Here is a 12,104-nt window from a genome sequence, read left to right as displayed (position 1 = left end):
TATTTTTTATTGCGCAATAAGGAAGTTCATCTTAAGTTTGCCCTTTCGTTCAATCACTGCCTCTCCTGTTCCCACCAAAGGGGAAAACAGGAAATGTCTTTAATATAATCTGTTGCTCGGGAACATAGACTGACAATAGAATAGAAGAGAATAGAAAATTTGTTATTGTCACAGGTTTACCTTCAACAACCCATGGTAAAAACTTACAACTAAAAATAATGGATAAAAATACATAAAAAGTGCATTATCCAGTAACTAAAAAATTGAAAATTTAAATGAATTTGTTGCTAAATAAAAGTGCATTTGACTCTTAGAAAACCAGGATACCCAATTAATATGTGTTAAAATTGTTAAAACCAGAAAACATATTAATAAATTTGAAGAAAACATCCACCATTGTACCATTTAAAGATTCAAAGAGTTTATTGTCATCTTAAGGAAACAGGTTTACGTGCAAAATGAAATTTTTACTTTGCAGCTCTCTCGGAATGCCATAAACAAGGTTAATAGAAAATAAGATAAAAATATAAAAACATAATAGAAGAGGTCCAGGTTTCATGTTTATTGCAGTTGAATAAAAGCGGGTCTGAAGTCTTATAATCCTTTTGTGTAGTAAAAATCAGTGTTTTATCCATAAACGGAATTTAATTAGTAATAGAGATGAATTAGAGCTCTATTTTGTTTTTCTTCTGTATGTCATATTCAACAACATATTTCTTTTCTCTTCTCTACTCCATGAATATAATCAGATAATCACCTCAAAGGGGTTTCCATGCAGTTCTGGATCTGCTCTTTGAACCTGCTCACAGAATGGCGCAACAGCCACCAGATGGATTTACAGCACAGCGTTTGTGAATATTTACATGGAGATTACCCAGAAGTACTGATCTCCGCAGGGTGGTAAAGATTTTCTCACCCTTTTTGGAATTTCTTGCTCATTTATCTTTGCTCTACATGTTGGGAGTAAAGCCCCTGAAGAAGGCCATCGTTGGTCAAGTGAACTTTTTTTTTTTTTTTCTGCTCATATCTTGAAACAAGTCATTCATAAAAATCGACTAGTATAGTACAAATGACTGTTTGAAGTGACCTTCCAACTGATTTTGAGATAAATTAATAAATAAGTACTTTGAAATTGAACTAAACAGAAAAACAATTCCGTGATGTAACGGATCTCTCCGGCCAGCTTTTCAAATGTTTACTGCATTTTTGTGTGAATGTGTGTTTAGCAGAGAGCTTGTGAACTTTTGAAGTGCTGGTTGCCGCACAGTTGTGCAACTGTGAACCATTTGCCCAAAGCAAATAGCAACATTCTGAGAAAGAGGAAAGGGGTGGTGGTGGTGGTGATGGGTGGAGGAGGGCTCTTCTAGCATGTTTTCCCCTCTGTTTTCCACCAAGTCATTGACTTTTAATATGCAGGGTTTGCACAATTTTTTTCTCCCCCAGTTTCATTTGAAATTGAGCAACTCAACAACAAACAGTTCAGGCAGCGTTCAAAAATGAAAGGAAAATTTTTTTTTTTTTTGATGAGAATCATGCCATTTCATGTAAATCTTTGCATCATAGTTCTTCTGAATGACAAGCTACCGCTACTTCTTCATGCTTGTAAAAGGTCATCTGGTTTACAAAACACATTGCTAATTAGGAGTTGACTCAACATGTAAGCCCCTGCTTACATTCCTGCATAACCATAACCTCTGGAAGCACACTTCTGTTGAAATCCTCGCAAGACACGATACACAAAACTGAAGCTAAAGCTGTGAGCTAAAAGAAAAAGAGAATATTTATTATATCCAAAAACGTATTTAAATGACAAAATGTGTTTCTAGAAAGTAAAACATTTAAGTTGCTTTGAAATCTGTTTCAAGCACAGCAAACACGAAAACAGAACACCTGTGTCGAAAGACAAATACGCGGATGATGAAACGAATGCTTAAGTAACGAGGTAACCTTGATAACAATAAACTGTGCAATAGTGCGTGTGACTACATACGTGTTTGTAATCGTGCACACAGGAAGAGGGTAATATCCTCTGTGTTGTGTATACAGACGGAACTATAACCGGGGAGATTTTACCAGCTGATCCGAGCGGGAAGAAGGGAGCGTGCGGGAGCTTAGGGGAACACCAGCTGGTTTCTGATTTCAAAGGATCACTGGCTATTTATACTCCTGTTCCAGAGGCCAAGATGGCTTCATATCTCGGGCGAGTTTTTATGATCTGAGTGATTGTAGCTGATTCCACGTCGTCAGTGGGAATTCTGTGTTTACTGACCACACAAACACCATTTATTGCAGGGTACGAAAAAAAATTCCTGACAGTCACTAAGCATACACTGTTAGTCCGAGCACTTTCCCATGCTGGGACCGGCACCTGTCTGCTACACTGAAACCAGTCATTCATCTGTTAGTGGTTTAGGGGTTAGTGCTGGAAGATCACTCTCATCTTATTTTAAAATATTGTAAAATCATTCCCAGTGGTTCTTTAATTATGATTTTAGTAAAAAAAAAAAAACAACATTTTTTCTAGGACATAGTTTCTGCAGAGCAGCAGTAGTTCATTAGAAATAAAGAGTTGTGGGCGGGAATTAACAAAAAATATAAAAATTACCCACATAAAAATAACAATGGACAACCTCCCCGTTGCTGAGAGCTCTCTGTTTACAGGGTCTGCAACCTGCGGTTTACCCCTCTATTGTGGCTCTTTTATGAAAGAAAAGTAAAAAAGTTTCTAAATACAAAAAAGTAACTCTAAAGTTAGAAAAGAGAGCGAACAAAATGGGAAAAAGGTAAACTTAGTCAAAACTCACAGTTGAAGACGGTGTCTATCACAAGTCCAACTACAATATTTTGACACATTTTTGTACGTCCTGTACTACAAAATTAATAATACAACCACATTAAGGCACAACGTATTTTTAAGCAAATTTTCTTTTTTTGAAAAAAATAAGGAATTTAAGTGTTTTTGAAAAATTTGGTTGGATCGCAAATTAGCTCAGATTTCTTTTTGGTTTGTTAGATTTTCTGTCAAAGATGCACCGACAACAGTGTAATTAACTATTTTTATTTAATCGCTGATGACATTACACTTGCTACTACAACATTTGCTGTTGTAGTGGCTTTTATTTTGAAAGGAACTTCCGTCAAAAGCTGAAAAAAAGACTATTTTCTTTTAATGTTTGTGTTTTATTCATGCAAAATGAACAACAGTTCAGTTATGTTTATCATAGTAGTAACAATATCATGAATACAAATCCTTGTCTTATTTTTTAAAGGGTGAAGGAAGACTTAGTGGCTCCTACTGGGTTGTAGTCAGTGAGAAATCAACCCGAATGGCTCTTTCAGAGTTAATGATGTCCGACTTCTGCTCTAGCCAAAGAAAAAACATCCAAAGATCCAAAAATCAAAAGAAAAAAAAAGCCTTATCAGGGCACAAATCAGTGTTCTGCTAGTGCCTGTCCCAAGTCTGGACATTGCAGGAAGATAATTCAACATGAAACTTAAAGACGTAGATATACTGTATGGAAAGATGAACTGATACGATGATAGCATGATTTTCTATACACTTTTAGGGGCTCAAGGGAGTTTGACAACCCAAATTCTCAGCACAAACAGACTTCCCCTACCCGCCACCCCTGATATTCTACCTTCACCCCATTGTGGGGCTGACTAAAGCAGGGTCCCAGACCATCGACATGTATTATTTCACTGGACAAAACAAGGTGTTGATGTCAAAATGACTTTCTTCCAGCCCTCGCAAAATGAGGCCAGAGTCCGTCACCGTAGTTTCCTGATCGTCTGATCCGAGCAAGCCTGAGTCACGGGGAACCACAGTCACCAATCATGAGTGAGCTTGTTGGAAGTCCACACCCCTTCCATTGAAAGTGGGCTTAGGACAATCTGTCAATCAAATGTTTGAAGTCGGGCCAGTGGGTACCACATGCCTTTAATGAGGCATCTGATTGGCCAGTTTATAACTTGAATAACTACATTTATTTAAAAAAAAAGGATTAGAAAGAAGATGTTGAGAAGAATGTATCAAAGCAAGAATGGACAGAGAAATAACTGTCAATTTCTCAATGGAACTCTATTGGATTTTGGCCTCCTTGAAACTTCTTGTACTACTTATTTGGAACACGAGAGGGGATAGGTTGAGATGTCCATTGATTGTACTGTCAATGGTCTCGACTGTAGGAGCAGAGTAAGCCTGCCCCACTACCCGAAATCCTATATTTTCTCCTGCTAGCCAACAGCCCCTCACAATCCCAATCTAAAACAAAATGGCAAGCAAAACTGGAGCCATCCAGCCGCAGAGTTTGAACCAGATTTCAGCTAAGACAAGGAAACCAAAGACGTATATAGATCCATTTATCTACAAGTAGATGAATCAGAATCAGGGAGATTGTGGCCTGCTGATTGTAGCACTTGTGTCAATTCTGCAAGATTTTTTCATCTGCTCCTGATTCACAACAATTTGAATGAAGATTACTCAGAAATGCATTTTTAAGCTTAATTTTCTTTATAAATGTCTTTAATCATCATAAAAACGCAATACGAACATGTTAAAAACACAGAAAAGCTATAGAATTGTCTATTATCTTTGGATGCAGTTATTCAAACCACTACTACCACTACTTAAATGTATAACTAATGAACTTTCAGTCTTAAGAGAAGTGACAAATTCACACAAACGTCGCAATGAAAACAGTGTTTTGCTGAGATTTACCCCTTTTTTGATGAAAATTGAAGAATGAGGAGGCTTTAGCTAACTGTCAAGGGGAGGTAATTGGCCATACAAAGGGGGCTTTGGGTGCGTTTGAAGCAAACGTGGAAAAAGCTACATGGGTGGTGTAATTATCTTAGCTGAAGGGAAACGAAGGGTGAGACATTTTTACATCAAGAGAGGCAAACGGGAACAAAGATATTTGCAAGACTTCAATCTTGCTATTTGAGTGAAAACAAAAACCTCGTCTTTGTTAGGCGGAGCGTTTAGTAGTCAGACCAAAGTCTCTCTAACAAGTAATGGCTGTGTTTTTAAAAAGAAGCTACACAAAGAAATAACAACGTCTATCTTTGCCAGGTGGCAATTAGAAATAATGAAAATGTCATGCTACATTTCAAACTAAGCACCTGAATGCAGCAAGGAGGAGATTTCAGGAGCTTTGAATGTTGTTTTAAGCAGAGAGGGAGGTTTGATAACTTTAGAAAAAATAGACTTTTATGCATAATTTATATGTGGATAATTAACTTTACAATTTGTAATCCGATTTGCTAAACCGTTTACGATCTTCATTTGGTTTTTGAGTGGTATTTTGGGACCTTGAAGCACACAGGGGTAGAAGTGCTTCTGCTCTGATTGTTTAGATCGTCTGCATGTGGGATGATCTAACAGTTAAATGCAAGCTGTGCTGGTGTTCGGTCCAAAATCTGCCTACATGCACAGAACCATAGATCTTACAGCCCTGGCACAGTTTGCAGAGGTAAACTCGTGTCTTCATGCTCGTACTTTGTCTATCAGAGAGCTGGTTATTACCATGGAGCCAATTCGCAAAATTTGCATCGGTTTGACATTTTGCTTAAAGCCTCTTCCATCTAGTGGTGAACATGCGCTAGTAGACACTCCACTGTGAACAGTAGAGGGGGCATATCGATCTGAGTAGGAATACCAAGGTGAAGTATTGATACTACCATGATGAGATCAATACTTTTGTAGCAGTTCTTCTTCATTATGTACAGTAAAGAACTTTTAAATTTATATTTAATTAAACCTCAAAATTTTTCTGAGAGTCTGTCAGAAGCTCCCCCAGGGGATGGGTCAAATACAAAAAACAAACTTTACACATCGGAGTGTGAAACCGCTAAAGGGACTTGAACTTAACTATATGTTGGTTCTTTGTAATTTTTTTTTTTTTTTTCACTAGTGAATTTGTTATTTTATTACTACTTTTATTTTAAAAACATGTGTTTGTGGTGCTGTGCTTTGAATTGTTTTTAGCTTATTTTAAATGTTGCAGTTTTCTTCTTATTATCATTATTCAGCTCAGATTGTTGTAATTCGTTTATAAAGGTCTCTTTCCTTTATTTCGCTAAACACCTAATAAAAATATATATATATATATTTCCCAAATTATTCTATTATCACAACCTTACAAGAAAAAAAGCAACAATATCAGTATCAATATCAGCAATACTAGCCCTGACAGTACAATTACACAATTTCCAGTATCCCCCACCCCTATAATGAACTCAATAAGACAAACATGTGTTCAAGAACGCGCAGACCAATGTGAACGTAGCATTATGGCGGAAACGCTGATGGTTACTTTCAGCATTATTGTACCTCATGTCGGTCAAACAAAACACATCCGGGGAATGGTAGAATTCCTGTTTTTTAAATTAAAAAGCATATTAAATATACAAACAGCATGTACCAAACATAAACAGAATTTAAGAAGTATATTGATTTGACTCTTGGTCCAAATGCACCGTAAAAGGAGGCGCTCCAAGCAGTTGAGGTGATAAGGACATTTAGTCAGAAAGCCTTTCATAAGCCTCCCAGGGAAATGTTTCATCTGTTAGACGCTGAGACTCAGATCCAGCAGGTGAGATTACAAATCTTGGCTGGCTTTGACATGCCTCCGTGTCTCCCAAAAGAAGCCCTCACTGATTGGAGGGGAAGAGGTCTGCACATCTCCCCGAAATAGGCTTTGACTAAAACAGCATAGATTTGACAGAGGAGTGGAAGTAGCTTATCAAAACTTCAAGTTGTATGTCATTCTTTTAAAATTATTTATGACATGATGTAACACATCTTAGAAGTTACCCACCGAAGCTCCAAATCCTGAGGTCACATTTTAATTGGCAGCAGTAAACTCTGAGTCTCATATTCCCAGTGATGAAGGCTTTTCAAGCTCCCAAACACACACTTGTCACTTGACTCACAGCTCGTCGTCTAAACAAGACGCATACAGTGGTGCATTTAAACACAATGTAAAATGTGCGACCAATGCGCCAGGCCACACACTGTGTGGGGGAGCGCTGGAAGATTTTGCAATCATAAGCCTCACCAGGTCATAACAGACTGTTTGCCATTCATGCATATTAATGTCTATGGGAACACCAATGTCTGAATCACTGGATGATAGCTTACAGTAAATGTCCTTTCTCTTCATAAAAAAACTTGGCTTTTTCCACAAGATCTTTCAGTTAAACAGTATCTACAAACAGATATGAACTCTCAAAAGGATTAAACCTCTTGAGTTACATTTTCTACTTTCACTTCAATATATCTTATCTTGACAAATGTGCCTTCACAAAGATCTTTTAGGCTACTCAAGTCTATATTAGGCATGGAACGTGCTTCTGTATACAAGAGAAGAGATGAGCAGAAGCAAAGATCTGCTTATAGACCTGCGATGTTGCGTTAATAATATTATGAGGTTTTTTCAGCTTAACCACAGCTGAATTTGCAAAGTAGAACTCATGCGATTTGTCACAATATTAATAACAAACTTGTCTTTAGTCAGATTTTTTTCCTTCTGGAAAAAGTGCAGGTTTTAGTTTTAAACGGTACATAAACTACTAAGTTATTTACTGTTACTCAAGCAAAAACTTACCATCGATAACAAGAGGAAGGAATTCTGTTTTTTAAAGAAACTTAACTTTTTGATTAATAGGTCTGTTCGCTGTGAGACAGTGGATTTGTTGAAAGCAGGTTACTGCTGGATGCGAATTTGTGAACCATTTTTTTTTTCAATTTTATTCAAACAAGGCCTAAAGCTGCACTTGAATCGAAGGTGATATGTGCAACAAATTCCTGTACCCCACCCGTCTTTCGTCGCATAATGAATTTGCTGGTCGTCACCTTCTCAAAGCATTTGTTCCTGGGCTTGACGCCACAGCCGCGTATGGGAGGAGCTACCACCTAATGGATTTATGATGATCGCTAGGAACAGTGTCTGTGGATATCTCAAATATAATGTGTGGACGAGACATATAATGTTAAGAAATAAGGTTTATTTATTGTGAAGAGTTCTACAACAACATCAGTAATCATGTCTCCATGTTTGGGTTTATATGATTATTATTATTAAAAGATTTTGCCGGTACAGGGGGCTGTGTCTGTGTGACAGCCACTTCCACTGTGTTTCTGTGTCTCTGTGGCTGAACTTGAAGGCTGACTGTCTCGCATTAATCCGTGGGGTAGAAAATAAAAATAGGAGACCAGCGTCTCTCCGACTGCCGGTATATCGAGCGAGTGAGCTCCACTGCTGTCCGGTGTATCGGGCCTTCGCCCCAAAGTAGACGGATGAGCTGTCTGCAGCTCCCGCAGGTGAGATGGAACTTCTGGCCAAAAACACTCCCCCTAATATTCTACTTGCTGATCGAGTCACTGAAAAAGTTATGTTCCCAAAGCTGAGTTCCTGATTGGTAGAAGTGACACAGCGACTTGTTAAACTTCAGATATTTAATTTTTGGCTGCGCCACCCGATTCGCATCTCGTCGCTCAAATGGAACTGCTGCTAGACCTTCGCGCCGCGCCTGTTGCTCGAATCGTGTTGCTGGACTTCAGATCACCTCATGTGGTGTCTGTCCCATTGACTTATCATTGAAAGTGGCCGCCTCCGCTCGTGTGAATGCACCTTAAGAGGTAGAGCAGACTTTTCAGTTTGACTTAGCCGTGTTAGCATAGCATGCACTGGATGGACTCTTGAGTTGGTGCTAGGAAACCCCTAAACCAGGGCTGTCAAACTCCATCACCCAGGGGGCCAAAATCCAAAACACAGCTTAAGTCGCAGGCCGAACAGGATAAACATTTTTTGAACATACTAAAACTACATTTTTAAAACTTTAAAACTGTTACTTTTTAACATAATAATGAACTAGATATATAGCATCACCTGCAATAATGCTAGTATGAATGCTGTGAGCTGAATTTGGCTGCTAAAGATGCTAGTGCTGATAGCTGAAGATGCTGAAACTGAAAGCTAAAAACCCTGAAGATGATAGCCAGCTAAAATATTAGCTAAATTTCTAATTAGCATAAAAACTAAAAAAAAAAAAAAAAAAAACTCTGATTAGCAAAACAGCTAGCATGTAGCTGAAATATTAGCTAGAAAATAGCCTAAAAAATTCTTAGTAAATGCCAAATTAGTCCAAAAAGCTATCAGAATGACAATTTTTAAAACTGTAACTTATTAATATAAATATGAATAATAAAAAGTCAGGAATATTATTACAGAATAAATAAACTTAAACCTTAAATAACTTTTAATATTTTACTCCCCATAAAAAATGTATTTTGTCAAAATTATACAAGTTAAAAATAAGTGCAAAATAACATAAACAATAAAATAAAATGATCTGGAGGGCCGGATAGAATTACCCGGAGGGCCGAATCCGGCCCCCGGGCCTTGACTTTGACACGTGACCTAAACCGTGCACAAAGTTGAAAAACTCAAAACTTCAAGTCACTTGGCCACACTTACTTTTTTTTATTTAAAAATTAAATGCAAACTTTTCAGTTTTTAGGCTTCTCCAATTAGCCAGTTTTCAAATCAACTTAATTTTAAAAGCCTTCAAGTTTTTAGTTTTTCAACCTATTTTACCACAAAAGTCTGTGTAATCGCAGTAAACTAAGAATTAAGAAATATTTCCCATAATATAAAGCCAACATAGCAAGAGTTTTGCACATGAATTCAGGCTGTGATGTTCTGCGATGTTGCTTCACCGCAGAGGGTTGTTGTTGAAACTGTGGTCAGGAGCTTCTCGCGCTGCATTTATATATTCTCCACGACTATGAAGGGTTTCTCTCTCCATCTTCAGCTTCTTCCCACAGTCTAAAAATATGAATGTTATTTGTGATCCTCAATTGTCCCAAGGGGTGAGCGCGAGCATGCTCTGTTCTTGTGTGGCCTTGTAAGGGTCGGTGTGTGTGCCCCGCCTCTAACCAGCTGACAGCTGGGGTCGGCCTCCAACCTGTGGCCTGCAGTTATCACAGGAATGACCAGCGCTGACAGTGAACCATCAAATCTGACATCTGGAAAGGATTTAGAACTTACACAGAAGGAGCTTTTGACATATATTCCTGAGGGTTCTGATTAAATTTAGGAAGATTTTAAACGTCACAAACATCAGAAATCACAGAGCAACATGTGCGCGTTCATTTACAACTTTCTTTCTACTAATTAAACAGCCATTACAAGTACATTCTGTGCTCATTATGTTGCTAAAATCCCAGCAGGTAACTCATTTCCTTCGTAGATGACCTCATCTGTTCCACACAGCGTTATGTTATGGCTTCTTCTACTTTTCTTGCACAACAAACCGAGCATGTTGACAAAAATGTGCAATAAGACACATTCACTAAATACTTCTGCAAATCTTTTATCCACCACAAAATCAAAAACACTATCTTGGTGAATCACATTTAGTTGAGTTCACATGTTGTATTTTATATCTAGAGTGTTTGCACAGTAGCATGAGGTCTGCTACTTAATGAAAGTGGACAGATAAGCACACCTTACCACTGGAGCTTCCACACCTGCTATGCTCACCCTATGGCTCTTCCACATCCTAAATGTCAAGAACTGAGGTGTCAGGCTCCAGGCTTCAGGAGTTCTGCGGGTTTCCCAGAAATCCCTGCCCTATCTCCTGCTGGTTTCCTGGATCACATATGTTATGCTAAGGAAAAGCTCCAAAGGCGGGTCCGTTTTAAAACAAGCGGGACATCTGTCCTCGAGGGCTGCAGCACACATCCTCCATGCTCAACTTCTTCAGAGGAATCTCTGCTTCCTCTTTAAAGGGCATATACGGTGTAAAAAATACTTTTTGAGCTTTCAAGTGTATTGTAATGTTAATTCCTCACTGTTAAGAATCCCAAAGCGGTATTGTGATCCGTTCACGCATTTCTGAGTAATTCTCTAAAAGCCTGCGCTCTCTGCACCAGCCCCTCCCATACCCGTTAAAAGGAGCGGTTGACCACGAGCTGATGTCACAAATTGAGAACAGCCCCCTTCAGGAAGAGTCTGCTCTGACAGCACCGCCCCAGGCTAACACAAACATACATGCACTACACTCTGCCAATGGAGATCAGCTGCTAACTTCGCCACTAGATTCGGAGCTTAGCTAGCTATGATCAGCCGTTAACTTCACCACTAGCTTTGCTGCTAAGCTAACGATGATTAGCAGCTAACTTTGCCTCTAGGTTTGCTGCGTAGGTAAAAGTGATCAGCCATTAACTTCGCCGCTGGTTTTGCTGCTTTGCAAGCATTAATTTTGCTGCTAACTTTAACTCCGCTAGCTCAGCTGCTAGCCGCAGCCATCACTACAACCAAGGTAGCGATGGCTGGTATGCGACGACATACGGTATGCACATCCATCTTTGCAGACATGATAATAATGATATATGATCATATATCAGACCCTCCAGGATTTCGCGGCAGATTTTTATGATTGTTGCGGCCCTAAAATGCCTGATTTCACAGCAGGTTTTCTGAAAAGTTGCGACAAAAGTCTCAATGTTTTTATTTGAAAAGCACCTAAAATATGTTAATTATGAAATAAAATTCACATTTTCATAATCCTACTCTTTTTATTTAGACACATGCACAAGGAAAATACTTCATCATCACCTTATATAATGTGTCATTTAACTTGAATAGAAACGTGAAACACAAAATGAACTCTTGGTCCTCAATGCTCACAGTAACAAACATTTGTGTTTTGATTGAAACATACTTTAGAATCAAATGATTTTCCAGAGAAAAATGATTAAAAAAACAGAATCATCAGATTAATCCTCAGTTCTTAATGTCTTCCTCAGAATCTTCCTCTTTATCTATTTCTGCATCACCGGTGAGTCAATAGTTACTGATAGAGGAAGACAAAGACTTTGAGGAGCAGATCTGGTTTCTTTCGTTATCTGATCTGATTTAGAAGTTATCTCAGGTGTTTTATAAGTTTGCTGTGGAAGAGGTTCCACATTGAACTATTTTCCTGCAAACTCTAAATTCTTCCTTTGTATTATCAATATCTAGCTCAGGGGTCTGCAAGGTTTAATGCTAAAAGATCCATATGATCCAGTTCCCTATGGACTAAAATCCAATGAG

This window comes from Oryzias melastigma, linkage group LG11 (assembly GCF_002922805.2).
Source record: "Oryzias melastigma strain HK-1 linkage group LG11, ASM292280v2, whole genome shotgun sequence".
Classification (NCBI taxonomy): domain Eukaryota; kingdom Metazoa; phylum Chordata; class Actinopteri; order Beloniformes; family Adrianichthyidae; genus Oryzias; species Oryzias melastigma.
This window is presented reverse-complemented; position numbering follows the sequence as displayed.